Here is a 27,963-nt window from a genome sequence, read left to right on the forward strand (position 1 = left end):
GGGGGAATTGTAGATCGTGTTGAGGGTTGTTGCAGGTTACAGCAGGGCATTGACAGGATGCAGAGCTGGGCTGAAGTGGCAGATGGAGTTCAACCTTGATGAATGTAAAGTGATTCATTTTGGAAGGTCGAATTTGAATGCTGAATACAGGGTTAAAGGCAGGATTCTTGGAAGTGTGGAGTAACAGAGGGATCTTGAGGTCCACAATTGATGGGGTGTAGATCAGGCTGATCTTAGATTAGGATAAATGGTCGGCACAACATTGTGGGCTGAAGGGCCTGTACTGTGCTGTACTGTTCTATGTAAATTGAGACAGGTGAGGAATCGCATTTATTGTGTTGGAAGATTCAAATGGACAGACTCTCTGCTGTTGTTCTCTGTATTTCAAGGTGTCTTTGTTCGCGTGGCATGACCGTGGAAGCTGTCGACTTTCTGATGTGATCATTTGACTGGTGCGTTCTCTATGGCTCTGCACATAATGTCCTGTCAAACTCTGGGACATCTTAAAGCTCATTACTGATATCTGATTAAACAGACGTTGACTGATGCCACTGCTCCTCAGGACATTTACTTTATCTTACCCCTCGCCTGAATAAATAAATTGGTGCTGAGACTCCTCTCCTCTTCCTTTAACACATTTAAAAACAACACAACCCTGAAGTAGAATCAAGCAATTTGTTGCAGAGTTTCACAGAAAAATGGGTGAAAAACAGCAGGCCTCTGAGACAAATGATGAAATGGTACAAGAATGGAAGGTTCCTACTGATTAAGAAGTCTGGGTGACCGCTGTCATGATATTCAAGTGAACATCACAGCACATAGACACATACATAGTGATGGACAGATCAACGGACCAATTAGCGCACAACACGACAGCCAATCACAGACAAGAGCATACACAGTACAAAACAAGGAACACAACACTTCCTGGTCAGTCCAGCAGGAGACGGCTCAGGGCAAGGACCTCTAAGCCAGACACTCAGACAGTCACCATGTGCTGAGTACCAAGTTTGTTATATAAATAGTTAAAAGAAATAAAACTGCGTTGTACCAATCGCAACCGTGTTGGTTCGTCTGTGTCTCAGAGTACCCAACACTTCAACCGCTCCAAGGGGTTTTCATGGCTGGCAGGATATTGGAACCTTTTCCAACCGGTTACATTCCTTTCTTTTGGTCAGGAACACAGGAAATTCAGCTTCAGATGGACCAACCAGATTACCTGCTGTAGTAGCCCCACACTCCAGGCCAAACTCTTGCCGTGTTTCTTTTTCACCTTTTTACCCTGCAGGGTTCGAGCAGATGACTTGTTTAAAAACAAGAACTGGCCTTTGTATAGCGGCACCTTCAATGCGGTGAAATATCACCAGCTGCGTCACAGGAACATAAACAATATTTAATGGAAGAGAAATACAGATGGCGGTCATTCAGCAGATTCATCCAGAAAAATTGGTGCTCTCCATCATGCCACCCACTTCAACCTTGAATGAATGTGAAGTTCTCACCGTTACAATCTGCATGACATCAACCGTAAATTTTTCTTTCACCAATTTGTCCTTATGACCACTTGTTCAAGTCGCTAGATTTACCTCGAATAAATGTTTAAATCTGTATCTAATGATCCTCACAGTCATCTACTTTGAAGACTAAAGAGCCTAACTTAACCAGTCTTTCCTCCTATTTCAAAGCTTTGAAACAGATCATTAGGGAAATGGGTCTTCCTTTCACTGACTATAGCTTAAATGTTCTGCCTCTCATGATAGTAACCAAAATAAATATACACAAAGCATGATCTGTTTGTTGAGGGGACTGTACAGCTTTCGGTGTCACTTCCTCCAACTTACTGACCTAACAATGTAATGCTGTTATTTTGTTTACTGCAAATAATTTGGCATGTGGTAATGCCAAGTCTACGATCATCATCCCTTGACTTCACCTGCAACCTTTTGTTGATAATATAATGTGAACCATGACTTGCATCATTGCATACTCCTCAACATGGAGTGACACTTAACACACAAACAACATAATCACTGTTCCATTCATGGAAATTTTCAGTTGAGCAATCGCAAAGGAATCATAAGTAATGTTAACACTGCTCAAAGGCGTTTTGTTCTCACTCTCGTCCATTTATATTGGTGAAATTGGTTGTGCTAATCCTAAAGTAACCATGTTGATGGAATTCTTCTGTTCTATGTGGTTCAAGTCAGTTCAGAAATCTGAAGGCAAGGCCATAATTTAACATTATCATGCTCCTAGATTAAAAATTAATTTCAGCAAATATTGACCAACTGATGTATGTAGGTGATTTATTTTTGAAACAGCAATGCCTGTGTTTAGCTTGTTTGTCTTACTGGTGGACAATGTTCAGTCTTGGATATGGTAGACTGTGTGTATGATATGGGAGATGATTGTTATGTAACCTGAAGATGTAAGCACCTTACTGTAATTCAGTTTTTTGTGTTAACAGAACACACAAAGTTACCAGCTGAGTGAATACTGTTCGTCATAGACAGACACTGGCAATTCTGATTTTTCGAGCTGTCAGCCATGGCTCAGTTGCTAGTACAGTCACCTCTGATTCACGAGGTTCCAGGTTCAAGTCCAATTCCAGGGCATGAGCACGAAAATCCAGTGCAGCCCTATGGGGGTATAGCATTGTTGAAGGTGCATTCTTTCTGATGAGATGTTCAATTGAGAGCTGCCTGTCTGCTTGGGTGAATGGAAAAGTTCCTATGGCATTACCTCTAAAAACATCCTGGGAGTTGGACCAGAAGAATAGATCAGAGGCTGTCCACTGGCTGCAAGGGTCCAAGTCAGGAGTGTGTTGGAATACTCTCGACTTGCCTGGGTGAGTGAAGCTCCAACAACACAAGGCTTGGCCCCATCCAGGACGAAGCAGCCCCTCTTGATTTACCCTCCATACACTCCCTTCACCATCGAGACGCACAGTGGCAGCAGTGTGTTTCATCAACAAAATGCACCGCAGGAACTCCAGTCTCCTTCATCAACATTTTCCAAACCCACTACCATCTAGAAGGACAAGGGCAGCAGTTGCTGGAAGTTCCCATCCAAGCCACACACTATCCTGACCTCTTACGGAACGGCTGAAGTTCCTGCTGAGCAAGCCAGACCCCACTTAGTAAGGATGAAAGGAATTGCGCAGTTAATGTGACACACACTTCTGCAGTGAACCTGTAATTTAATTGGGATTATTGTTGAACGTGAAATGGGAATGGTGAATGTTTTGAGTGTGAGGGTGGGGAATGCAAGCAGCAAATCTGAGGACTAAATTCAAGAAATCAGTGGGTGAAATGAATTGGTTACAACTTCATCTCCGGCTTTAGATAACATTGCTACAAGTTTGCAAGAGGATGGTCATAATTGATTTGTGCCAAGTAAAATAAGTTAAATGGAGTGAACCCTTTGATTGTAAAGAGATTAGTAGTTTATTTTATGAAGACAGATTCTGTATGTGGTTTTCTTTTCTTTTACTGTGCTAATTTATTTAGTATTATGCAGAACATCAGTTTAATCCCAACACTACCCTTGCCTAATGTTGCTGTCAAATTGCATCAAAGATATTAGCTAGCAGACATTTGAATGAAAAGGCAACCATAATTCATTTGAACATCTCTGATGAGGGTCATAAACTACAAGAGTAGCATTTAAGCAATTTGTGAATGTCGGTAAGGCAGCAATTTAATCGCAGGACTCTGCTGATGGCTATTGGTTTTAATTTCAGTTTCTTGCACAATCATGAGATGGCATTCTTCAGTACAGAGTAGAAAACAAATCGCCAATTGGCAAATAGCTGATCGAGACTTGTATCATGAAGACCTCATAGGTTTCTGGTAGTGAATTACTGGGAAATAGACTCTTTAATGTTTTTCAATTTGATCTGCATAATGAATATCTGGGATCCATTTCAAAGCTTTTAAGAGCTGAAACCCTGTTTTAGTGCTTGCTGGCATGAAGTAGCACTGCCGTGGAGTTAATCAATGGTCCTAAACTGCTGATCCTCTTCTTTTCAAATGAATACGTAGACAATCAACAGCTATGGACTTGGACATTTTTCAACCTGCATTCCCTGGGATTTCCACTTCAGGCAGACCAAAGAGCTTTGTTAGACTACTAGGCCATTGTCCTTGACACCGCTGCTGTATGGCACAAAATCCTGGGTCCACATTAAAGCTCTGGAATGCTTCCACCAAAGTCCCTCGAGGTCCATCATATGAATCTGTTGGCAGGGCAGAATTACAACCAGCAAGGTCTTTCATAGAACTGGGTTCAACATCAGTGAGCAGAGCTCCTCGTGTGGAAAACGAGGCAACGCGATTGGCATTCTAAACACACTCACTTTGGGACTTTGTTCCCATTTAGTTTAATCATGCCCAGTGTTTTTGAGAATTTTTTTCCCGGGACCCATCTTTACCAACCATCCATCCTTCGAGACACACAGTGGCCGAACTTCGCGACACACCATTTTCACTTAACTTTTTAATGCGACAGGTAAGCCTGCTTGGTCCTCACGATCTCGCCTGCTTTGTCATTCAATGTTACATTTATGCTAAGGACTAAGTTCTCGCTGCATCCTTTGGAAAAAAAATCAAAAGGTGCCCTCGAACACAAATTTTGAGGGTTTTAATCTTTCATTTACCAGTACCTCCCTGAATATACCATAGATGGGCTTTGCATCCTGATTTGCACTGACACAATTAATAAAGCCATACTTCAAGAAATCATCTTTATACTGCTGTGTTCCCGATTTCAGCTTATTCTTAATGGGGCATTCATCAGAGGCTCTGGAGATCACACCAGCACTGCTTTGTCCTGCCATGGACTTGCCTGGGAAGCTCTCTCCAGCGGATTCAGTTGTGAGATCCTGGCCTGTTTGTGTCTCTGGCCCTCTCTTCCTTGTTACAAACAGATCCATCTTCAGTTCTTTACTTCTGTTGCTTGCTTGCTGGCAGCTATAAATTGGAGGAATCTCTCCTCTGTGATTTTGTGGCCAAAGCACGGATTGCATCGTACGTGCCGGGTGCGTGACCCCACTGCCGCCACGTCTGGTGGAAGACTGCCATTTTAATTTTTTTTAAATTTGGTCCTGTGACAGCGCGCTGACATCAGGAGGAGATGGTACTGGGACAGCGTGCTGACCTCGGGAGGTGGCAGTCTGCCCTGCTGGGCACCAGGCCTGTGCACGGCCGGATCCCCCTGAGGGATGTATGCGGACAGCATTCTTTTTTTTTTATACAGCACATGGACTCCCATGAGTTTGTGAAGACTGAAAAGTTATATCACACGTTTTAGTGACACAATTTCAGAGGTTTCAAACATTCACACAGATCCTTAAATTCCACTTGCCCAGCCCCAGAGAAGAAACACCCATCATTTCCTTTATGTGATTGCAGCTGGTGTCTTCTTCTTGGATCTCGGTTTGAAGAACAAATAAATTGCTGTAATCCCTGTATATGGAGCTATCACATAATTCCTCCTCCTTGTGATGGCATAGGCATTGAAGTACTTGTGGAAGACAGTGAGCTGGTGCTGACTGCCAACATTGTGACCCGCCATTCTCACCCCTCCACACCTCTCTCGGGGTCCTTCACTGGCACCGAGCTCCAGCGGTCCCACTGCCAGAAGTGCTGCCCCCCACCTCCTCCTCTTGGTCAGCGGAACAATGGGATGCCGGCTGTGTCGTTGGAAAGCTAAGCACCCATTGGATAATCTGAGTGCCAGTTGGATGGAGCAAGGCAAAATGCTGTGGCCGCTGGCTATAGCGGCCAGCATTCTCAACCTAAAGCCGGTCGCGGACATTGGGAGCTTCTCCTGCAATCGGGAACACCACACCGATTGCTCAGTGACCCTCCCGACACCCACCCGTCTGTTGCGACCCTGTTTGGGAGAAATCCTGACTTAGAAAATAGTGATTTGCTTTTTTGAATTCACTTTCTCAAAAGGATGCAGATGTCAGGAGGAAGTATCTATCCAAAATAATCTGAGTTATATAAATTTCATTGTTTTGAGTTAATTATGGGAATATTTGTGCAGTAGACTGGGTGAAAAGAAATTATAACCAACAGAGAGGGAAATATTTCATGTCATCATTCCAATTTGGAGGTGAAAGGTGAAGGTAGCAAACTCACAGCATCTCATTATCTTCACTCAATTATCTGCGACCTTGTACTGTTGTGTAGCATAATTGGAAAATCTCAAGTGCAACTGGAGAAGAATTTACCCCACTGGAGAATTTGATGCATTGTATTAGATACAAAGGTCAAATTTGCATAATGCACTTTGTCAGTACAACCTTGCAACCAGAGAGAGCACCTGGTGGAATTAGACAAGTTAAGAGGTCAAACGCTTAATTCATGAGGTGCCAAATTCAGTGACGTAAAGTTTCTCTAATTTACTGCAGACTGTACAGAGTGTGCATAAGTCTGGTACTTCAGAGTTGTTGATTTAGACACAAATTAGTCCCATGCTGAAACCAGTGATCCTATTTCCTCTTTACTTGATTGCTTGTTTAAAATGGGTACTGCTGAGATTTCAAACTTGCTGATTTTAATTCTTTAAGCTGCAAACGATACTTTAATAATGTGCTAAAGCTCTTTTTTTCCCTTTGTTTTGTCTGATGCTTTCAGACACAAGTGTCAGCAGTGGTTCAGTTCTTAGTACTCTTGCCTCTGAGCTGAGCAATGATTTTGAGTTCAAGTCCCACTCTAGCACTCGGCACAGATCCAGGCTGACACTCCAGTGCTATGTTGAGAGTGCGCCGCACTGTCAGAGGTGCTGCTGTTTGAGTGAGATGTTCCATGAAGGTTGTGGTTGTCCTCTCAGGGGCATGCAAAATATTCCAGGATGCTATTTTGAAGAAGAATGGTGGGAAGGGACGGGGTGGGAGTGGGGGGTTATTCCCAGTGTGCTAGTCCATATTTACTCTTCAAACAGCATCATAAAACAGATTATATGGTAATTTGTCACATTGCTGTTCGTGTTCGACTTCTGTATTTCCTGCAGCACTTCAGACACAACTGCAGAGTACTTTGGGACATCCGGAGGTGATGAAATGCAAGTCTTTATTGCTTTCTTCTTTCTTTCCGGCTGCATTTTTGCATTGTTGAACTCCTTTTGTAACTGCCTCATTCCACTGAGCCCTGCTAATACTAACCATGATGTTCAAGAACAAAATAGTTCATTTTCCAGTAGCTGGAAACCCAAATGTTTAGATATTCCCACGTTGTCGAGATACAAAAGAGCTATGGTAACTATTTATGGTTTATGAAGGGAACTGTGGTTGCTATTTGTGGTTCATGAGGGAAGCTATCTTGGTGTTGGGCCATCTGCTCGTGTCGGCCCTACAGACAAAATTTATCACTGACTGCAAAGGTCACAACAGCAATGGAATATTTTGCACCTAGGTCTTACCCAGCCACCATTGCGGCATGAATCATGCTTCAATCTCCTACTCCATAATACAGAGCCTCGTTTGCCAGGAAACCACTTTCATTAAACATTAATGCCCTAAACAAGGCGTGCAAACCATCATATGCTCCAAACTGCATAATTTTGCAACCCATAGAGAACACCAAGCAGGAGGAGGATCATGAGGGTCACCTTGATGCCTGACCGCGGGAGAGGAGCGAGATGAAATGGCTGAGTACGCAGACAGAAGATTAGTGTATCAGTTCCTGCTTTCCAGGACTTTTAATTAACACTGTGGAATGAGATGGACAGTCCTATGGTCTTCAATTGATTTTATTGGCCCCAGAAAGTAATATGCTGTGCTCCACTAACACCATCTACCTGCAACTCTCCATCTCCTACATTAATGAACCAGACCTGCCTTGGCAGCCTTGCTCAGGCCTGAGAAATTCTTTCCCCCCACCCCTCCTTCCGCTCAACTGACCTTTGGATGTAAGAGATAGCAATAATTCTATCTCCTGCCATGTCAGCTCCATAGAGGCTCTCTCAGGAGAATTTCCCTCCGCTTCAAATATCGTTCCCCTTTGCACATCTATTTTGGAAGAGGAGAAGGCACCAATGGAAGGGATCAAAGCAAAGTGGGAGGAAGTGTTGGGAAAGGGTATGGAGGAGGGGTTCTGGTGTGAGGTGCTCCGCAACGCGAGCTTGGGTGAGCTGGAGGAGAAGTACGGGCTCCCCCCGGGGAACACCTTCAGGTACTTACAGGTAAGGGCGTTTGCCAGACGGCAGGTGGTGGAATTCGGCAGGTGGTGGAATTCCTGCGGCTACTGCCGCACACAGTACAGGACTGGGTACGGGGGGGGGGGGGAGAAGAGAGAGATCTCGGAAACTTACCAGGTGATGCAGGCGAAGGAGGAGGCCTCGGTGGTGGAGTTGAAAGGTAAGTGGGAGGAGGAGTTGGGAGAGGAGATCGAAGAGGGGACGTGGGCAGATGCCCTAGGGAGGGTGAATTCTTCCTCTCCGTGCGCGAGGCTCAGCCTCATACAGTTTAAGGTGCTGTACAGGGCACACATGATCGGGACAAGGATGAGCCGGTTCTTTGGGGGTGAGGACAGGTGTGTTAGGTGCTCAGGGAGCCCAGCAAATCACACCCATATGTTCTGGGCATGCCCAGCGCTGGAGGAATTTTGGAAGGGCGTAGCGAGGACGGTGTCGAGGGTGGTAGGATCCAGGGTCAGACCGGGCTGGGGGCTCGCAATATTTGGGGTGGCAGAGGAGCCGGGAGTGCAGGAGGCGAAAGAGGCCGGAATTCTGGCCTTTGCGACCCTGGTAGCCTGGCGAAGGATTCTCCTTCAGTGGAAAGATGTGAGGCCCCCAAACGTGGAATCCTGGATCAGCGATATGGCAGGGTTCATTAAATTGGAGAGGGTGAAATTCGCCTTGAGAGGGTCGGTACAAGGGTGCTTTAGACGGTGGCAACCGTTCTTAGACTTTCTGACAGAACGATAGACATTGGTCAATGGCAGCAGCAGCTTGGGGTGGGGTTCCTTTATTTTTGTTTGTGTTATTTACACTGGAGGGTCTGAGGGGGTGGATACACCTGTTGTCTTAAGTCGGGGTGTTAATGTTAATTTATTATTTATGTACAGGGGGGGGGGGAGAGGTTTGGGGGGGTTGCTTTTTTAGATTGTGTTTTGTGCTTAACCCTGTTGGGTTCTTTTTTCTTTCTCATGGTGTTATTGATATGTTCTGAAAACCTTTAATAAAAATTATTTTTAAACATTTAAAAAAAAATTATTGTGGAAAAAATTTGTTATACAGAATTGACCCTCAGAGAAACAAAGCTCACAAGGTTTCAGTAAAGGCTGCACCAATGTTAATGCTGTAAAAAAAAAAAACAGCAACCAACATTGCAAAACATAAAAATACCCACACCACTTATATTTACTAATTAATTTTGGGCTTATTTTCTCTAAACATCCATTATCTTTTCCAAGATGTAATTGTGCAGCCTGAAAAGCTCCTTTGAGGCCTCTTCCTCAATAATAATCATAATCGTTATTGTCACAAGTAGGCTTAATTAACACTGCAATGACGTTGCTGTGAAAACCCCTAGTCACCACACTCCGGCGCCTGTTTGGGTACACTGAGGGAGAATTCAGAATGTCTAATTCATCTAACAAGCACGTCTTTAGGGACTTATGGGAGGAAACCGGAGCACCTGGAGGAAACCCACGCAGACATGGGGAGAATGTGCAGAGTCCGCACAAACAGTGACCCAAGACGGGAATCGAACCAGAGACCCTGGCACTGTGAAGCAACAGTGCTAACCACTGTGCTACTGTGCCGCCTGCAACCACTTTGTCTTCAATCGATGGGTGCACCATGCTGCAGAAAGGGAGGGGGAAGAGGCAAAAGATGAGCACTAGATCTTGAAACCATTAAAATTACAGCTGAGGTCACAGCAGTGACATCTATCGCAGGGAGAAATGAGATGTTAAAGCAGATGGATATCTACAGTGAATTTAATCGAAGAAACATCAGTGCTTGTAGAAGGCTACTTTTGAAAGTGCTCATCTTCTTTGGTGAGAGCGGGGATTTTGAGTCATGTGTACTTGTGAAGTATTTTGAAGGGTGGACACACAGGACCAGATAAGGACTATTCTCATGCAGCACCAACCAGGGACTTGACCAATCCTGTATCCTCTGGCCTAATACGTTTGACTATTGCCGCTCAGTGATCACCAAGCTGCCCTCCAATTGAACCTGTAGAAGAAAAAAAAGTAATAGTGCAATGGAGGGAGAGAGGGGAAGTTGATGCAAGTTAGGTATGGAAAATCTGGGGGTGAGTTGCTGAGAGGGGAGGGATATCAGAACATGTACCCCAAAAACATCAATCCCAAAGTGAAAGAGGCCTCAGAGTATGAACTCCAAAACACCAGCTCCACGCAGAGACACACCCAAGACATGAAACTTCATAGAAACTCTGTCACACTTCATACTTTCAATGATACAACTATGAATATGCAAATAGTCAGGTTTTGCACTGATAATTTCATTTTCTATCAGGCTAGTGATGAAATTGCCATTAAAAAACATAATTCTATATTCGTAAGGCTGGAGATCTTAGAATCATAGAATGTACAGTGCAGAAGGATGCCATTCGGGTCTGCACTGGCCATTGGAAAGAGCACCCTACTTAAGTCCATGCCTCCACCCTATCCCAGTAAACCCACCCAACCTTTTGGACCCTAAGGGACAATTTAGCATGGCCAATTCACCTAACCTGCACATCTTTGGACTGTGGGAGGAAACCGGAGCACCTGGAGGAAATCCACGCAGACACTTGGAGAACGTGCAAACTCCACACAGGCCTGAGGTCGGAATCGAACCGGGAACCCTGGAGCTGTGAGGCCTCAGTGATAAGCACTGTGCCATCGTCTAATCGGCAAATAAAAACTGCAGAAAAGGTGTTGAACCTAAATATTACTGCACAGAAAATCCTGCCCAGGGCTTATTTATAACTATCAACTTTGATAGTTGTCAAATAAGAGTACAGCATATCTAAGTTTTACTGTCCAATGGTATGTTAAACCTTTCGATGTCTCATTCTGATTACTTATATGACAAAGTGGGGTTTGCTGGTGAGCTTTGAAGGATGTAAACAAATGGCAATCAATCCATGTAAAATACTTCTATCCCTGGTTATTCCTTGTTGAACTTTTTCAAAATTATGAGGAAGCATTTTATTTTAATTCAACTTTGTTGAGATGCGGGCACTCCAATTGTTATCTGGTTAGGGACCAACAATGTTTTGTTCAGAGAAGACTAAACGTTTGAGATTCAAGACACTAGTAAAGAGAGTAGGGCCACACGATTCCATGGGTTTTGAATAAACAGAAATAAACTTTACTTTCCAAGGTCAAAAAGACAAAACAATTTACAAACCTCTATCTTATACTTTATCATTCAGGATTAATGTGAGGTACCTGCGAACTATGAGGCAAGGTGTGGTCGAACACGCCATACTGTACAATATATAGCAAATGGTATGAAGACGGGTCCCACTGAGATCTTAGCCGCCTACCCAGAGGTTGAAAAACGGAGTCAGCCAATCTCATTAAAATTCTGTGCCTCTCATAAGGGACTCCAAACTTTTCACTTTCGATGATCAAGCCTCTGAATTCCCTTAAAGCCACTCCAAATTGGATTACCTCAATCACTGCCCAGCTCCCAGTGTTTCAATCTCATCCCCCCAAGACTGTGTTCCCCTCAATTTCCCAGTCTGCATTCCATCCTCTGTTTACTGGTGCACTTTTAATTTCAGCTCTTTAATAGCTGACTTGCTACACTAAGGTTGACAGTGCCCCCTGGACTTCAGCAAGATCCAACCTCCCCAGCTACACCAAGCTATAAGTGACTCCCAGGGCTTCTTCTCCGCCCTAATCCTTTCCAGCACTAAGCCGGTTACCCTGTCGCTTTCCCAGTTTCCCAGAAATGCACAGAGCTATCAAAAGGTTTCTGGATCGCTCCTGAGCTTCAACTACACCGAACCCTCCAACAATAACATTTTTGCTGCCTGGAGCCTGCTAGCAGTATCACCTTTTCGGTATGACCCTTTTTCTCTCTGCTGCAGAACGCTCACTCCTGCAGGAAATACGGATACATTAAAAACCTAGAACTTCCTTAAGCTCAACCCATCTCCAAATTGACAAAAGCCTTCCAATAATGAATTGTAACTCCCAATACAAAACCACAATCTGGACTATATTATTTGTTTTTTAACCAGCAGTGTGGAAACCTGGATTCATTCTCCAGCTAAGTAAGCCCACTTGCTGTTTTACGATTTTGCCTTTTTAGCTTTCAACCCTTTAAGTCAACATGTCCCCAACCTTTTACGTCTTCAAGCTGCTTCTACAGTTGATGTTAATCTTCTAAAAGCTATCTCTAAAATATCACTGTGAACCATGAACTATTACACAATCATATTCCATGAAAATTCTTTCTGGTTGTAGTTCAAAGCATCCTACGCAAATTAATTTGGGAACTTTGGGCCCAGATCCTCACGGATGTGGGAGTACAGTGATAAGCTGAACACAATTTAGTTTAGGTGGGCTTTAGGCATGATTGGTTTGGAAAACAGGAAAATTCCCACTGCTTGACACTGGTTTCGCACAAATACCTTTTCCACTCCAGAGACTTGGGTTTGAATCTGTCCCAAAATCTTGACCCATGCTGATCATTTCCATTTGACGTATCACTGGCTTAGATTGTTGTCTAGCTGTTTGAAATTTGAACGTTAATGGTAAGTTGAACTGCGGGATAATATGTTTTGTTGGTGGTGGTATATTGAAAAGATTATGCTTTTCCTGATCAGTCCCTGACAGTTTCTTGGAAAACCCAAGTGAAGGGTCAAGGCTCATGGTTCAGAATTTGGGGTAAATCGGAAGTATTAGTTACGGGACATGTCCAACATGGGTTAGAAAGGTCTAGAGTGTAGCCGGAAGAGATGAATTCCGTTCAGAGGCAACTCCTTAGCATCTTCCTTCGGTAAATCTACTCATGAAATTGCACCCGTCATCTATAAGAAATTATACCCGCCAGAAGCTGGAATGCCTGTCTTCGACCATTTAAAAGGGTTCAAATTCGGAGCAAAGAAAACCTTGAATCACGTTCCTATTGATAGAGACCAAGTTAACAAGTTTTGTGGGGGGGTTGCATTTCACACACTGCTGTAGGGAGGATTTGGGAGAAGCGGAACCTGTAGTAGGAAAGATCACCAGACCTGAAATGTTAACTCAGTTTCTCTCTCCACAGATGCTTAATATTTCCAGCCTTTTCTGTTGAAGTAAATTTTTGCAACATTGAAAGCCTCCTGCTGGGAAGCATTTTGCAAGAATGAAAATTCATAATGTCAAACTGCACTTTCAGATGGTTGATAAGTGACTTATTCTCCGTATCGACATATTGTTTGCCTTCACTCGGACACTCGGTGGACTTGTCATTTTGCTGAGAAGAGTGCAGGTTAACGTGCCAGATGTTGAATTGTCACTTCATCAAAAATGTAATAATGTGACATGTAGTCCTACCTGAACCTTGAGAATACACACTTCGACGGGATGACTGTGGGGCAGGGTGTTGGAACTGAATCTTGTCAAATCTGAACTGAACTGTTTACTTTATTTCAGCAAGAGATTTCAAAATTCGGATGTTGGGAAAGTGAAATGTCCACAGGAAAGTATCTAATTGCAGATATTGTTATTCTGGCCTTTTCCCTTTTGTGGTTTACACATGACGGATGATCAGCACCTTTTTAAGTTTAGTACAGAAAAAGTGGAATCAATGTGCTCCACAAAAGAAATGGCTGGTCAATGAGGACACTGCACCAGATGGGGCATGTGTTGACAGACACATAGCATGCCCGAAGAGACGTGAGCTGTCAAACAGAGGAATCATCAACAATGTGAGACTCTTAGGGCAGTTGCAGTATAAAATATATGATCTTCCAGATGTCTTGGATGTGGCACATTCAATAGAGGTTCTGGGGCTGTTTCTAAATGGATCAGTTTGGTCTAACTAAGAAGTTGTACTTTACCTGTCTTGATACAGGACAACAAAGTTTATTGCAGTTCTCTTGTCATAATAGACATCTTTGGATGCTGTCCAATTCTGCTTTAAATCCACATGAAATGAACTTACTAATGATTAGGCTCCTGATTGAATTATCGCCAGGATAGAACAAAGAGTGCCAAACAAATCATATCATCAAGAGTCATCGAAGCAAAGCTCATAATGGGAAGGATATTTTCAATGGTGGTTTTCCACTTTGTATCATGTTTTTCTATAATTTATATGGATTAATGCTCATGTGCTATCACCTCAACTTTCTGATATGGATATGTCCAGAAAGGGTGCAACAACGACTTCAGTGGATCCACTTCAGTGGAGAGACAACACTGGTCTTTGAGAAATGTACACTTAATCACATCTTTCTCAGCAATGTTGTAATAATTATACCAATGGTAAAGAATTCATACCTCAAAATTCTAATATTGTATCTGGCATTACTCAATTTATACACACGGGGGAAAGTACAATTTATTTTAGTGAAACAGTTGAATATATTTGCTACATTTTGGAATTAAGAAGAATGGTGTAGCTTATGAAAATCAAATCCTTGCTTCTAGTGTTTCATTAAATTCATTCAAGGGGGTAGGATTGGATTGGATTGGATTGGATTGGATTTGTTTATTGTCACGTGTACCGAGGTACAGTGAAAAGTATTTTTCTGCGAGCCGCTCAACAGATCATTAAGTACATGAGAAGAAAAGGGAATAAAAGAAAATACATAATAGGGCAACACAACATGTACAATGTAACTACATAAGCACTGGCACCGGATGAAGCATACAGGGGTGTAGTGTTAGTGAGGTCAGTCCATAAGAGGGTCATTTAGGAGTCTGGTGACAGTGGGGAAGAAGCTGTTTTTGAGCCAGCGTTTACTGCCCACCCCTAATTGCCCGTGGGAATGTGGTGGTGAGCTGCCTTTTTGAACCACTGCACAGCCGGCGGGGTGGACGATCCTGCCATCAGAATTCTGCTGCTTATCGTTTGCATTGATGTACTGGGCTCTTCCATCATTGTGGATGGGGATATTGGTGTAGCCTTCTCCTTGTTTAATTGACTACCACTATTCATGGCTGGATATGGCACGACTGCAGAGCTTAGATCTGATTTGTTGATTGTGGCATTGCTTAGCTCTGTGTATCACTTACTTGTGTTGTTTGGTATGCAAGCAGTCCTGTGTAGTTACATCTCATTTTTAGGTACACCTGGTGTTGCTGCTGGCATGCCCCCCTGCACTCATTTTTAATTTAAAAAAAAATTGAAACAGAGTTGATTCCCTGGCTTGGTGGTCATGGTAGAGTGGGGGACATGCCGGTCCATGAGGTTAGAGATTGTGGTTGAGTACAATTCTGTTGCAGGCCTAAGTGCCTCATCTTGCTCAGAGTTGAGTTGCTAGATCTGTCTGAAATCTATCCCATTTAGTGGTAGTGCCACACAACACAATGGAGGATATCCTCGGTGTGAAAACTGGACTTTGGCTCCACAAGGACTGTGTGGTGGTCACTCCTACCAGTACAGTCATCATCAGATGCATCTGTAGCAGGCAAATTGGTGAGGATGAGGAAATTGAAGTCCCCCACCCGGAGTATGTTCTTGCCACCCTCCGCGCTTCCACCATGGGATGTTCAACATGGCACTGATACATCGGCTGAGGGGAAGGCGGTACATGGTAATCAGCATGTTTGATTTAATGTCATGAGACTGGATCTGGAGTAGATGTTGAGGGCTCCCAGGACAATGCCGTCTTGGCTGTATACCAATGTGCCACCACCTCCGACTGGCAGGACAGAACCAGGGATGGTGTTGGTGGTGTCGGGGACAAAATCATTAGTATGACCATGTCAGGCTTGACTGGTCGATGAGACAACTCTTGCACAGGCCCCTGATGTTGATGGGGCTGCGTTTGCTAGGCTAATGCTGGGTGGTCAGCCTGGTTTCATTCCTTTGAAACTCTTAATGGTTTGATACAACTGTGACTCGCTAAGCCGTTTCGGAGTGCATTTAAGAGTTAACCCCATTGAAATGAAAAATGAAAATCACTTATTGTCACAAGTAGGCTTCAAATGAAGTTACTGTGAAAAGCCCATAGTCGCCACATTCCGGCGCCTGTTCGGGGAGGCTGTTACGGGAATTGTTGCAGATTTGGAGTCCCATGTCGACCAGACCAGGTGAGGGCAGATTTCCTTCCCTAAAGGACATTAGTGAACCAGATGCGTTTTTAAGACCAGCAACAATGGTTTCATGGTCATCATTAGATTTTTAATTCCAGATTTTTATGGTTAAACTATCTATTAAACCCAGCTTCCATTCATGGGAGAACACGGCACAAAATTCCCTTTCGATCCAACACAAATGGTGCATGTTATTCAACCTTGTACTCATGTTTTAAGAATTGCTTATGTTGAAGTATGATGTCCAGCAAAAGGCATATCATATTGATAACTTTAAACCTGGATTGTGCTCAAATGAAATCTTCTGGAACTGCCTTTATTTATTTAAAAAAGGTTGCTGATGACATGTTAAGATGGCTTTCACCTGAGTCAGGTGATCGTCTCAACATCAACACAGACTATCAGATTTCTGAAAAGTTCTGAATTGAATCATAATGGGTGGGGGGCTTGCCTTTTAATGGACATGCTTAAACAGCACTATTTTTGGATTTCACGCCTGCCATTCTTGAAGCTTACCCAAACACCAAGTCAGTGGACTCCTGGACTCTGTTTTCTGGCTTAGGATGTAAGCAGCAAAGCTGACGAGACCAGCCATCGACATATTAAGTGTGACGGACCACTATTTATCCTCTGTTGAATATTCGTGCCCATTGACCATGTGACTGAAACTGGTTCTCTGATTCCGAAATCCTTTTATCCCAGAGCTCAGAGACCTGGGGCAGTCTGCAGAATAATATTGACAAGACAACAGCTGTAGAGAAAGGCTGTGCCTTTTAAGAATTCAGGCTCAGCATTCTTTTAAAGAGCCTCTCAGCTTGTTTTCAAAGCTCTGAGTTCACCTGTAAAGAAATTGGGTCTCCTGAAAGAAGGAGTGCCTGTCTACGTGAATTATTGACCAGTCTTTTCTTTGAAAGAGCCCTGCATTCAATCTGGAATTCCATCCCAGCTATCTGAACCAAAATGAAATACATGTCAAGAGTGGGGAAAAAGCTCCCTTCTTCATTGGACTCTCAAAGACACATTAACTGTTGATTTGATGCATGTAGAAATGCGCTACCATCTATAATTCTATCATTCTTGAGTTTTGATGTGTGAAGACTTAGGGGTGCTTGTGTAAATAAACAACCCTCTTTGTTTCTGCTCTTGGAAGTATGTTGCTGGTACCGTTTTAAATTGACCGTCTATTAAGGGGGTTTAAAAACATGCACATCTACCTTTTCAAACCTAAACGTAACTGATTATGGACAGAATGGAAGAAAATTGGGAAGTTTTAATTTCCCTCCAGTATAGCAGGAGCTGCTATTCTTTAATTTTAGGCAGTTGTTAATGTTTTCAGGAATTACTGTATTATTTCATCAACTCACTGATATTCACTTCCCAAGAGTCCTTTCAATTGTAGGACGAATTAGATTCCAAAGAAAGATGCATTGACCTTTTTTTGAATGCATTCTATTTCAATGGTTTTACAGTGGTGACCTCTTTATAATCTCTTTTCACTGCTATTTTAATTCAACCTATAAATAAATCTGACCCAGTTTTAACGTGTACATATTGGCCAAAAGGCTTGTTATTTTCTATCTTTTGGAGAAGATGGGGGCATGCAGTGGGCAATCACACATGATTGCCAAGATGCCACTACACTATAGCATGGTGGTGGGGGATTGTATTTTGAATCCTGGTATTCTATACCATGGGTGCAGGTCATAGAGCTGCTTTGCTCTATATCATAACCACAAGGTAAAGTGTTGTGAAGAAGCCAAAATGGGGATACTAACTTACATCCACTTTTTCCCCACCATTTTATTGTCATGTGATCATAATACGCCAACAAAAGAGAATTCATCTCCCCTTGACACTCAGCAGCATTACCATTGCTGAATTCTTCACTTTCAACATCCGAGGGGCTTTACCATTGACCAAAAACTTAACTACACCAGCTATGTAAATACTGTGGCTACAGGAGAAGTCCAGATGCTGGAAAATTCCATGGTAACGCACTTCTTGCCTGGATGAGTGCAGCCAACAACATTCAAGAAGCTCAATAACAATCTAGACAAAGCAACCCACTTCATTGGCATCTCATCCACCACCTTAGACAATCGTTCCCTTCACTGACACACTGGCAGAAGCGATTTCCATCTACAGGATGCACTGCAGCAACTTGACATGCCTCCTTCAACAGCACCCTTCTAACCCTATGATTGCATTCAAATAGATTAAGAGCAAGGGCAGCTGATGCATGGGAGCACTACACCTTCAAGTTCCCCTCAAAATTGCACACCATTCGTGACTTGGAACTAATATTGCCATTCCTTTAGTCTTGTTGGGTCAAAATCCTGGGACTCCCTCCATAACAGCACTGTGGGATGAACCACACCAGATGGACTGCAGTGCAGACTGCTAACCGTTTACTTTCTCCAGGACAAGTAAGGATGGGCTGCAAATGTTGGTCTTCCAGTGACGTGCACAGCAATGTTTTTTGAAGCTTTACTGCCACCACTTTCATTTCTGTCACCGTCCTTTAAATCCACTTTATTGGAAATGATTGGGCTTTCATAGATTTTTATCAAGCTAGACCCAATCACACAGCAGAAGGACAGAGACTAATCATTGATCAGTGCAGTAAGACCAGATGGCATGGTGGATTCATACTTGATGATTCTCATAATTATGCTCGTTTTAAGTAGGCTTCACTTTGCATAACGCTACACTAGTCAGCAATGAGCATTCCTGTTTTCTGCACAGTGACATTTTAAGTTGCTGGCAAGCAGATTGCTTGTTACAGAACATACACATCACTAAACCTGTTAAATATTCTTTCATCATTTAGTCAGAGCTAGAGGGGTAGAGATAGAAATGGGAGCTTTTGAAACCTCCATTCTAATTACTCTGCATAAGTTGTTCTGTAAGTTGCCAGCACAACTATGTCTGGTCAGGGCTAGTAACAAAGTTGATAGTCTAAGGGAAATTTGTGGTAATTCAAATAATAAAGGTCATAATTGGTTCCTTAATCCCACAACTGGATGCTGGATTTCTCCTTATTTAGTACCCTGAGAAGTAAGCAACTTGACACCTAAATGTCCAGCTCTGACCTGTAACCTGGCTAGTGAGTGCTCTCTTTATTTTGAATTGGTCCATCCTGGAGTCCCACCTATGGCCACAGAAACGCCTGTCTGTTCCTGTAACCAATTAATTTCCTATCGCTAATGCTCTTCCTTTCTTCTTCCTCTCCTCCTCTTGTACAAATGAGCTGCTTATGGTGCCACAAACCTGGCTCTAACTGCGCTCCTCTAAAGAATCAGCAGCCTTACAAGCTTCCAAAATGGAAAGCCAATTTCTGAGCGGGGCTCCTGCGCCGACTGCCTCATGCTCACCCTCTCTGCCTCCATCCCCTTAAGCTGCAGTGTGACCGCCTCTCTGATTGTGCTATCCACGTAGCACTCAGCCTCGCTGATGCGCCACAGTGACCCCTGCTGCCTGACCCACCTGGCCTGGCTGTCACTGCCCCTGGAAAATACTTGTGGCCCATGTTGATTTAAATAGATTTGTTGGAATTCACTCTAGGAAGGCATCATGGGCGATGAAACTAATCCCTGCTTGAGACTGAGACGGTTGCAACACAGGAGAGGCTGAAGGAGAGAGCCAATTTTCATTTTTTTAAAATTAATAAATCTCGGGGTTTGTGACCGCAGATGATCTCTCCATGATTGATTGCACTCCTCATTGGGGCTGTTTAACATTTAAAACACCATCCACGCACAAGGAACATGCTGGCATTCCTTACATCCTGTGTTGCTATGACAATAATGGAAAATATGAACTAATTGCGTCACTTCACAATTATCATGCTATTTGAATACACTTGCCCACACTTCGGCTGACACATTCAACAGTTATCATTCTTCTGGTGGTGATCATGATTAATGGGGAAACGGTGCCCTGGACAAGTTTCTATCCTTTTGCTTACAGCAGATCCAAGGGGCTTTTCACAGTAACTTCATTGCAATGTAAGCCTACTTGTGACAATAAAGATTATTACATTTTAATAATCCATCTGAATTTGGACCGAATTCCAGTGAAGAAAACCAAGCTATAATGTCCTGATACTGTAACTGATAAAGCAATTGACTCTTCCTTTTGTGCTGCTAACACAATAGACTGTGAATATCCTGCTGAAACTGGTCAGAATGTATTTTTTGAGTACTGTTATGACTGAATCACAAAGGGAACATATGCAGCCATGGATCAAAGAACCATGAGATTGATCCCTCCATATGATGGTTGACTGGAGATGTTTGAGCTATTCATTCTTCAAAGGAGTAAACTTGGAGGCAGCATTATTGCTATACTGGACACTTGGCTAAAGGAGGGGCAAAATTCTAAGACTTAAAAGATGGGTGTCCTATCAAAAATGTTCTGGTTCAAATTGGTGAAAGCCTGATTTACAACCAAGTTCTTTTATGTAAAAGATAATTAACTGTTATGGCTGAGGAACTTTTGCCTTAATGCACTTGTTGAATTTGGGGTCTGAGTGTGATGCTGCTTCAAATCGTTACTCTTTAGGCTTGTAAGGTTCTAATTCCCCCAGTGTTACTGTCTAAGGCAACTATAATAGTGACACATCTATATCCGCCCTTCTAGTTTTCAACTGGATAAAAGAAAATTACTGCGGATGCTGGAATCTGGAGCCAAAAGGAAAATGCTGGAAAATCTCAGCACGCCTGGCAGCATCTGTAGGGAGAGAAAAGAGCTAATGTTTCGAGTCCAGATGACCCTTTGTCAGACCTGCTGAGATTTTCTAGCATTTTCTTTTTGGCTTCTAGTTTTCAATTTCATTCAGAAAGAGACACTTGCCCATTTCCTTTTAATAGAATTAATCGGCATGGAGTGAACTGCTTTACTGGAAATCCTAAGTGCTTTGTGGCAATAAAACAAACCTTCCTTCTAAATTCTGGCTTTGCTTGAGGCTTGTTGATTTTACACCCCTGCCATCCAATTCTCTGATTGAAATCTCAAGTGCTCTATCCAGGTCTCTCATCGTTTTAAAGATTATATCAAGTTGTTTTCAATAAAAAATGATTTCAGTTTTGTGCCCCAGGTACTGAAGCTACCACTGCACTTTGCTATCTGCCCTGTGGTCAAAGTCCTTTTAAAATTATGTGCTCAAAACTGCTCACCAATGTTCCAAATTTTGCCCAACCAGTGATCTGTGCAAGATTGAAATGATCAATTTTGATTTATAGCCAAAAGTCCACCAGGGTGGAGTACGATTATTCCTTTATGCTTATAAAAAAAACTAATCTTTTTATGGTGGCACAATGGTTAATCTGTTTTTAACTGCTTTGCATTGACTAGATACTTTGAGCTAGTAGTTCAATGCAGCTCGATTTCCATTCATGGTGTGAATATCTGTACAATATAGCCATAATTTTAAGAATGACCCATCTTTCAGCTCTTAGTAAGTTTTTATGCCAGATGGGAAATAGGAAAATAAATAGAAAAGAAGGATTTTATTAAATTTCTACCAACCTGAATCGACTATATTTGGGGTCTTAGTGTGATGCTGCTTCAAATCAATACTCTTTAGGCTTGCAATATACGTGCAATATAGTCTTCTTTAGAAGATGTAGGTGATAGACTTGGAATTACAGGCGAAGCAAAGATTGAAGTGTCCAGGAAGGGGAAATGGTGGGGTTAAACTGTTTATGCTTCAGTGCAAGGAGTATTACAAACAAAGTAGATGAGTTAAGGGCGAAGGTAGACACATGGCAGTGGGATGTCATTGCTATATCGGACACTTGGCTAAAGGAGGGGCGAAATTTGCAGCTCAATATCCCTGGTGATGTAGTCTTCAGACACAATAGAATTTTGAGATAGAAAAGCAGGGGGAATAGCACTAATGGTTATTAAAGAATCAATTCCAGTTGTGAGACGGGATGACATACTAAACAGGTCAACAAACGAGGCTTTATGGCTTGAACTTAGAAATAAAAAAGGGGCAGTCACATTAGGAGTATACTGCAGACCCCCAAATAGTGAAAGGGAGATAGAAGAAGTTATTTTAGACAAATTTCAGCCTGTAAGAACAAGGCAATAGTAGTAGGAAAACTTAACTATCCCAATATCAACTGGGGTTCAAACAATATAAGGGGAACTGAAGGAGAAAAATTCATGCAGTGTGACCAGGAAAATGTTTTCAACCAATTTGTGACAAACCCGACGAGAGGAGATGCAATTCTAGACCTAGTCTTGGGGAACGGACGAGGGAAAGTGGGTAAGGTGAGGGTTGGCGGCCATATCGGGGATAGTGATCTCAATGCAATTAGATTTAGATTTATCATGGAAAAGGACAGAGATAAAGCAGGAGTAAAAATTTTGGAACTGGGGAAGGCAAATTTTGCAGGAATGAGAAGGGACTTGGCGGAGGGAGATTGGCCAGCACTGCTAGAGGATAAATCAGTGGGAAGCGTTAAAAAGTGAGATCCTAAATGTACAAAGTAGACATGTACCCTCCAAAATAAGAGCAGTACTTCCAAATCTAGAACCCCCTGGTTGCCTAGAGGAATACAGGGGAAGATCAAACAGAAAAAGAAAGCATACGATAAGAACTAAGCAATGCAGATAGCCTAGATGAGAATAGGAAGTGCAGGGACGAAGTAAAAAAGGAATAAGGCAATCAAAGAGATAGCAAGTAAAGAAACCCAAAGATATTTTACCAATATATAAATTGTAAAAGGTTAGTTAAGGAAAAAGTGGGACCTATCACAGATGATGAAGAAGGAAACTTCTGTGTACATCAGAGGCTGTGGGAAGGATGTTAAATTGATATTTTACCTCCGTGTTTACAAAGGAAATGGCTGATGCAGATATGGTGGTCCAGGAGGAACTCTGTGTGGGATATTGGACGGGATGATCGTAAAGAGAGAAAGTACTCTAAGGATTGGAGTTGCCAGGGCCAGGTGGACTGTTTCCGAAGCTACTGAAGAAGGTCAGGGAGGAGATGGCAGATGCTCTGAGGATGATTTCCCAATCCTTATAGTTACAGGGGATGTACTGGAGGACTGGAGATATGCAAATGTGGTTCCATTGTTTAAAAAGGGATTGAAGGAAATGCCAAACAATTATAGGCCAGTTAATCTTGCGTCAGTCGTGGGCAAATTAGGAGAATCAATCCTGAGAGAGAGGATTAACTGTCACATATAAAGTCAGGGATAGTCGGCATGGATTTGTTAAAGGAAGGTCTTGCCTCACACATTTGGGAATTATTGAGGAAGTGACAAGAAGGGTTGATGAAGGTAGTGCAGTGGATGTTGTGTACATGGATTTTATCAAGGCGCTTGACAAAAGTCCCACATGGCAGATCGGTCAAAAAATGTACACGGATACAGGGCATTGTGCCAAACTGGATGAAAAGTTGCCTTTGTAACAGGAAACAAAGGGTAATGGTCGATGGCTGCCCTTGCAAATGGAAAGTTGCTTCAAGTGGTGTTCACAGTGCTCGGTGTTGGGACCTTACTGTTTGTATTCTATATTAACGGTTTGGACTTGAACGTGGGGAACATGGTTGGAAAATTTGCAGACATGGGGCAGCATGATGGCACAGTGGTTAGCACTGCTGCCTCACCGTGCCACAGACCTGTGTTCGATTCCGACCTCTGGTGACTGTGTGGAGTTTGCACATTTTAACCGTGTCTGCATGGGTTTCCTCCAGGTGCTCCGGTTTCCTCCTAGAGTCCAAGATGTACATTAGGTGGATTGGCTATGCCACATTGCCCGTATATGGGGTTACGGGGATAGGATGGGCATTGGACCTGGGTGGGCTGCTCTTTCAGAATATTGGTGCAGACTCAAGGGACCAAATGGCCTCCTTCTGCACTGTAGATAAGGTTGCAAAGAAAGCGTATGGACTGCTGTCCTTCATCGGCAGAGGCATAGAATATACAAGTAAGGATATAACACTAGTGAGGCCAGAACTGGAGCATTGTGTGCAATTCTGATCACATTACAAGAAGGGCGTAATCACTCTGGGGAGAGAGAGAGTGCAGAGGAGGTTTACAAGAATGTTGCCCAGAGCTAGAAATGTGTAGATATGAGGAGAGGTTGGATAGGTTGGGGTTATTTTCCTTGGAACAAAGAAAGCTGAGAGTTGATTTAATTGAGGCGTCCAAAAGAGAGAGTGGACAGAATACAATTGGTTCCCTTAGTGGAGAATTCTAGGACCAGGGGACATAGATTCAAGATAAGTGGCAGAAGGTGTAGAGGGGACATGGGGAAGAACCTTTTTACGCAGAGGGTAGTGAGAGTCTGGAATTCGTTGCCCGATTTGCAATCAGAGACCCTAAAGTCTTTTTAAAAAAAAAAAAAAACCTGGATCTGCACTTTAGCGCTGTAAGCTACAGGGCTATGGACCGGGTGCAGGAAGGTGAGAAAAGTCACTTGGGTGTCCTCTGGCTGGCATGGACAAGATGGGCCTCCTCCTTCGGTGCTGTAACGTTTCTATGGTTCTCTGACGAGAACTTTGTTTTTCTTGGCGGCAATATGTACCAATAGTTGTCAGCCATATTCAAATGAAATGAACATCCCCTTCTATACCATGGAGAATCACAGCTGCTGCGGATGTTTGAAAACTATGCGCAACAGCTTGATGTCTTATGATTTTTGGAACATGCATTTGATTTGAGATTTCCATGGCAATTTTCACTGAAAAGGAGAATGAGCTGTTAGGTTCAAATTGGAAGAGTGGAAATAAAAAGAAATGTGTCCATTTACAGGCAGTGTTAAATTGCCTCTTTGTGCTTGAAGCACGGTATTATTAATGAAGGATAAAGCAGGAATGCCCTGAACTCTGGAATTTCTTCTGTGCCTCCCTGTCTTTCTTTCCTCCTTTTTAAGGTGCTTCTTAAACCTTCCTCTTTGACCAGGCATTTGATCATCTGTCCTCACCCAACGTGGCTTGATATCAAATTTGTTTAACACTGTGCTGAAATTGTTTGGGGCATTTTACTTGCATTTAAGTGCTGTGACAGTTGAAGTGCTGTGTTGGCGGCGATTCAGCATGAGCATGAAGGTTATGGAAATTCACAAGTTGATTGCTATCATGCGGGTGCACAGTCTCCTTAAATTCAATCACTTTTATTCTGAAAGCAAAAACCACAGCTGCCTTCCATTTTCTTGCCACGGGGTCTGTGCAAGTTCCTGGTGAAGATTTAAACTGCCATTGTTCAGAGAGCAATGTCTAGTTGTTTTCAGGATATGATTGACACTTTTGTGGTATATTCTTTACACTTCATTCATTTCCCCATTACTGGGGCCCCCGCAAGGCTGCGTACGTAGACCCCTACTATACTCCCTATACACACACATGACTGCATGGCTGAATTTGGCTCCAACTCCATCAACAAGTTTGCTGATGACACGACCATAGTGGGTCGGATCTCGAACAACTACGAGTCGGAATACAGGAGGGAGATAGAGAACCTAGTGGAGTGGTGTAACAACAACAATCTTTCCCTCAATGCTAGCAAAACTAAAGAGCTGGTCATTGACTTCAGGAAGCAAAGTACTGTACACACCCCTGTCTGCATCAACGGGGCTGAGGTGGAGATGGTTGACGGCTTCAAATTCCTAGGTGTGCACATCACAAAATCTGTCCTGGTCCACCCACGTTGACGCTACCACAAGAAAGCACAACAGTGTCTATACTTCCGCAGGAAATGAAGGAAATTCGGCATGTCCACACTGACTCTTACCATCTTTTACAACACAGTAAGAAGTCTAACAACACCAGGTTAAAGTCCAACAGGTTTGTTTCGAATCATTAGCTTTAGGAACACTGCTCCTTCCTCAGGTGAATGAAGAGGTGGGTTCTAGAAACATATATATAGACCGAGTCAAAGATGCAATACGATACTTTGAATGCAAGTCTTTGCAGGTAATTAAGCCTACAGGTCCAGACGGAGCAACTGGAGAGAGGGATAATCACAGGTTAAAGAGGGGTGAATTGTCTCAAGCCAGGACAGTTAGTAGGATTTTGCAAGCCCAGGCCAGATGGTGTTTGGGTTGGGGGGGGGTGGGGGAAGAAGAGACGTAATGCAACATGAATCCTAGGTCCCGGTTGAGGCCGTACTCGTGTGCGGAACTTGGCTATAAGTTTCTGCTTGACGATTCTGTATTGTCGCGTGTCCTGAAGGCCACCTTGGAGAACGCTTACCCGAAGGTCAGAGGCTGAATGCCCTTGACTGCTGAAGCGTTCCCTGACTGGAAGGGAACATTCCTGCCTGCCGATTGTCGCGCGATGTCCGTTCATCTGTTGTCGCAGTGTCTGCATGGTCTCGCCAATGTACCACCCTTCAGGACGTTCTTTTATGCAGCGTATGAGGTTGACGACGTTGGCCGAGTCGCACGAGTATGTACCACGTACCTGGTGGATGGTGTCCTCATGTTTAATGGTGGTACCCATGTCAATGATCTGGCACATCTTGCAGAGATTGCCATGGCAGGGTTGTGTGGTGTTGTGGTTGCTGTTCTGAAGGCTGGATAGTTTGCTGCAAACAATAGTTTGTTTGAGGTTGCGCGGTTGTTTGAAGGCAAGTAGTGGGGGTGTGGGGATGACCTTGGCAAGATGTTCGTTTTCATCGATGACTTGTTGAAGGCTGCGAAGAAGATGTCGTAGATTCGCCGCTCCGGGGAAGTACTGGATGACGAAGGGTACTCTGTCAGTTGTGTCCCGTGTTTGTCTTCTGAGGAGGTCGGTGTGTTTTTTTGCTGTGGCGCTTGGGAACTGTCGATCGATGAGTCGAGTGCCATATCCCGTTCGTACGAGGGCATCTTTCAGCATCTGTTACGCTCCTCCTCGTCTGAGCAGATCCTGTGTATACGGAGGGCTTGTCCACAGGGGATGGCTTCTTTAATGTGTTTAGGGTGGATGCTGGAGAAGTGGAGCATTGTGAGGTTATCCGTGGGCTTGCAGTAAAGCAAAGACCTGTAGAAGTAATTACCTGCAAAGACTTGCATTCAAAGTATCGTATTGCATCTTTGACTTTGTCTATATATCTGGAACCCACCTCTTCATTCACCTGAGGAAGAAGCAGTGCTCCGAAAACTAGTGATTCAAAACAAACCTGTTGGACTTTAACCTGGTGTTGTAGGACTTCTTGCTGTGCTCACCCCAGTCCAACGCCGGCATCCCCACATCACAACTTTTACAAGTGAACCATAGAAAGCATCCTATCTGGCTGCATCACTGCCTGGTATGGCAACTCCTCGGCCCAAGACCGCAAAAAACTTCAGAGAGTCGTGAACATCGCCCAGTCCATCTCACAAACCCATCCATTGACTATCTACACCTTCCGCTGCCTTGGGAAAGCGGGGAGCATAATCAAAGACCTCTCCCACCCGGCTTACTCACACTTCCAACAGGCAGGAGATACAAAAGTCTCACACTTCCAACGGGCAGGTGATACAAAAGTCTCACACTTCCAACGGGCAGGTGATACAAAAGTCTGAGAACACGCACAAACAGATTCAAAAACGGCTTCTTCCCCGCTGTTACTGCTGACTCCTAAACTACCCTGTTATGGACTGATCTGATTTATACTACACTCCTGTATGCGTCGCCTGATGCCGGTGTCTATCTTGTGTTGCCCTATTACACATTTTATTTTCATGTACTGAATGACCTGTTTGAGCTGCACGCAAAAAAATACTTTTCACTGCACCTCGGTACACGTGACAAACTATT

General features: G+C 43.4%; 1 protein-coding gene across 10 annotated transcripts in view; it reads left to right on the forward strand.

The window, feature by feature from the left end:
• The window catches only part of kcnma1a (potassium large conductance calcium-activated channel, subfamily M, alpha member 1a), a 1,078,085-nt gene that overhangs the window by 115,651 nt on the left and 934,471 nt on the right, over positions 1–27,963 (forward strand). The window lies entirely within an intron of this gene.

Source organism: Scyliorhinus torazame, chromosome 28 (genome assembly GCF_047496885.1).
Source record: "Scyliorhinus torazame isolate Kashiwa2021f chromosome 28, sScyTor2.1, whole genome shotgun sequence".
Lineage (NCBI taxonomy): Eukaryota > Metazoa > Chordata > Chondrichthyes > Carcharhiniformes > Scyliorhinidae > Scyliorhinus > Scyliorhinus torazame.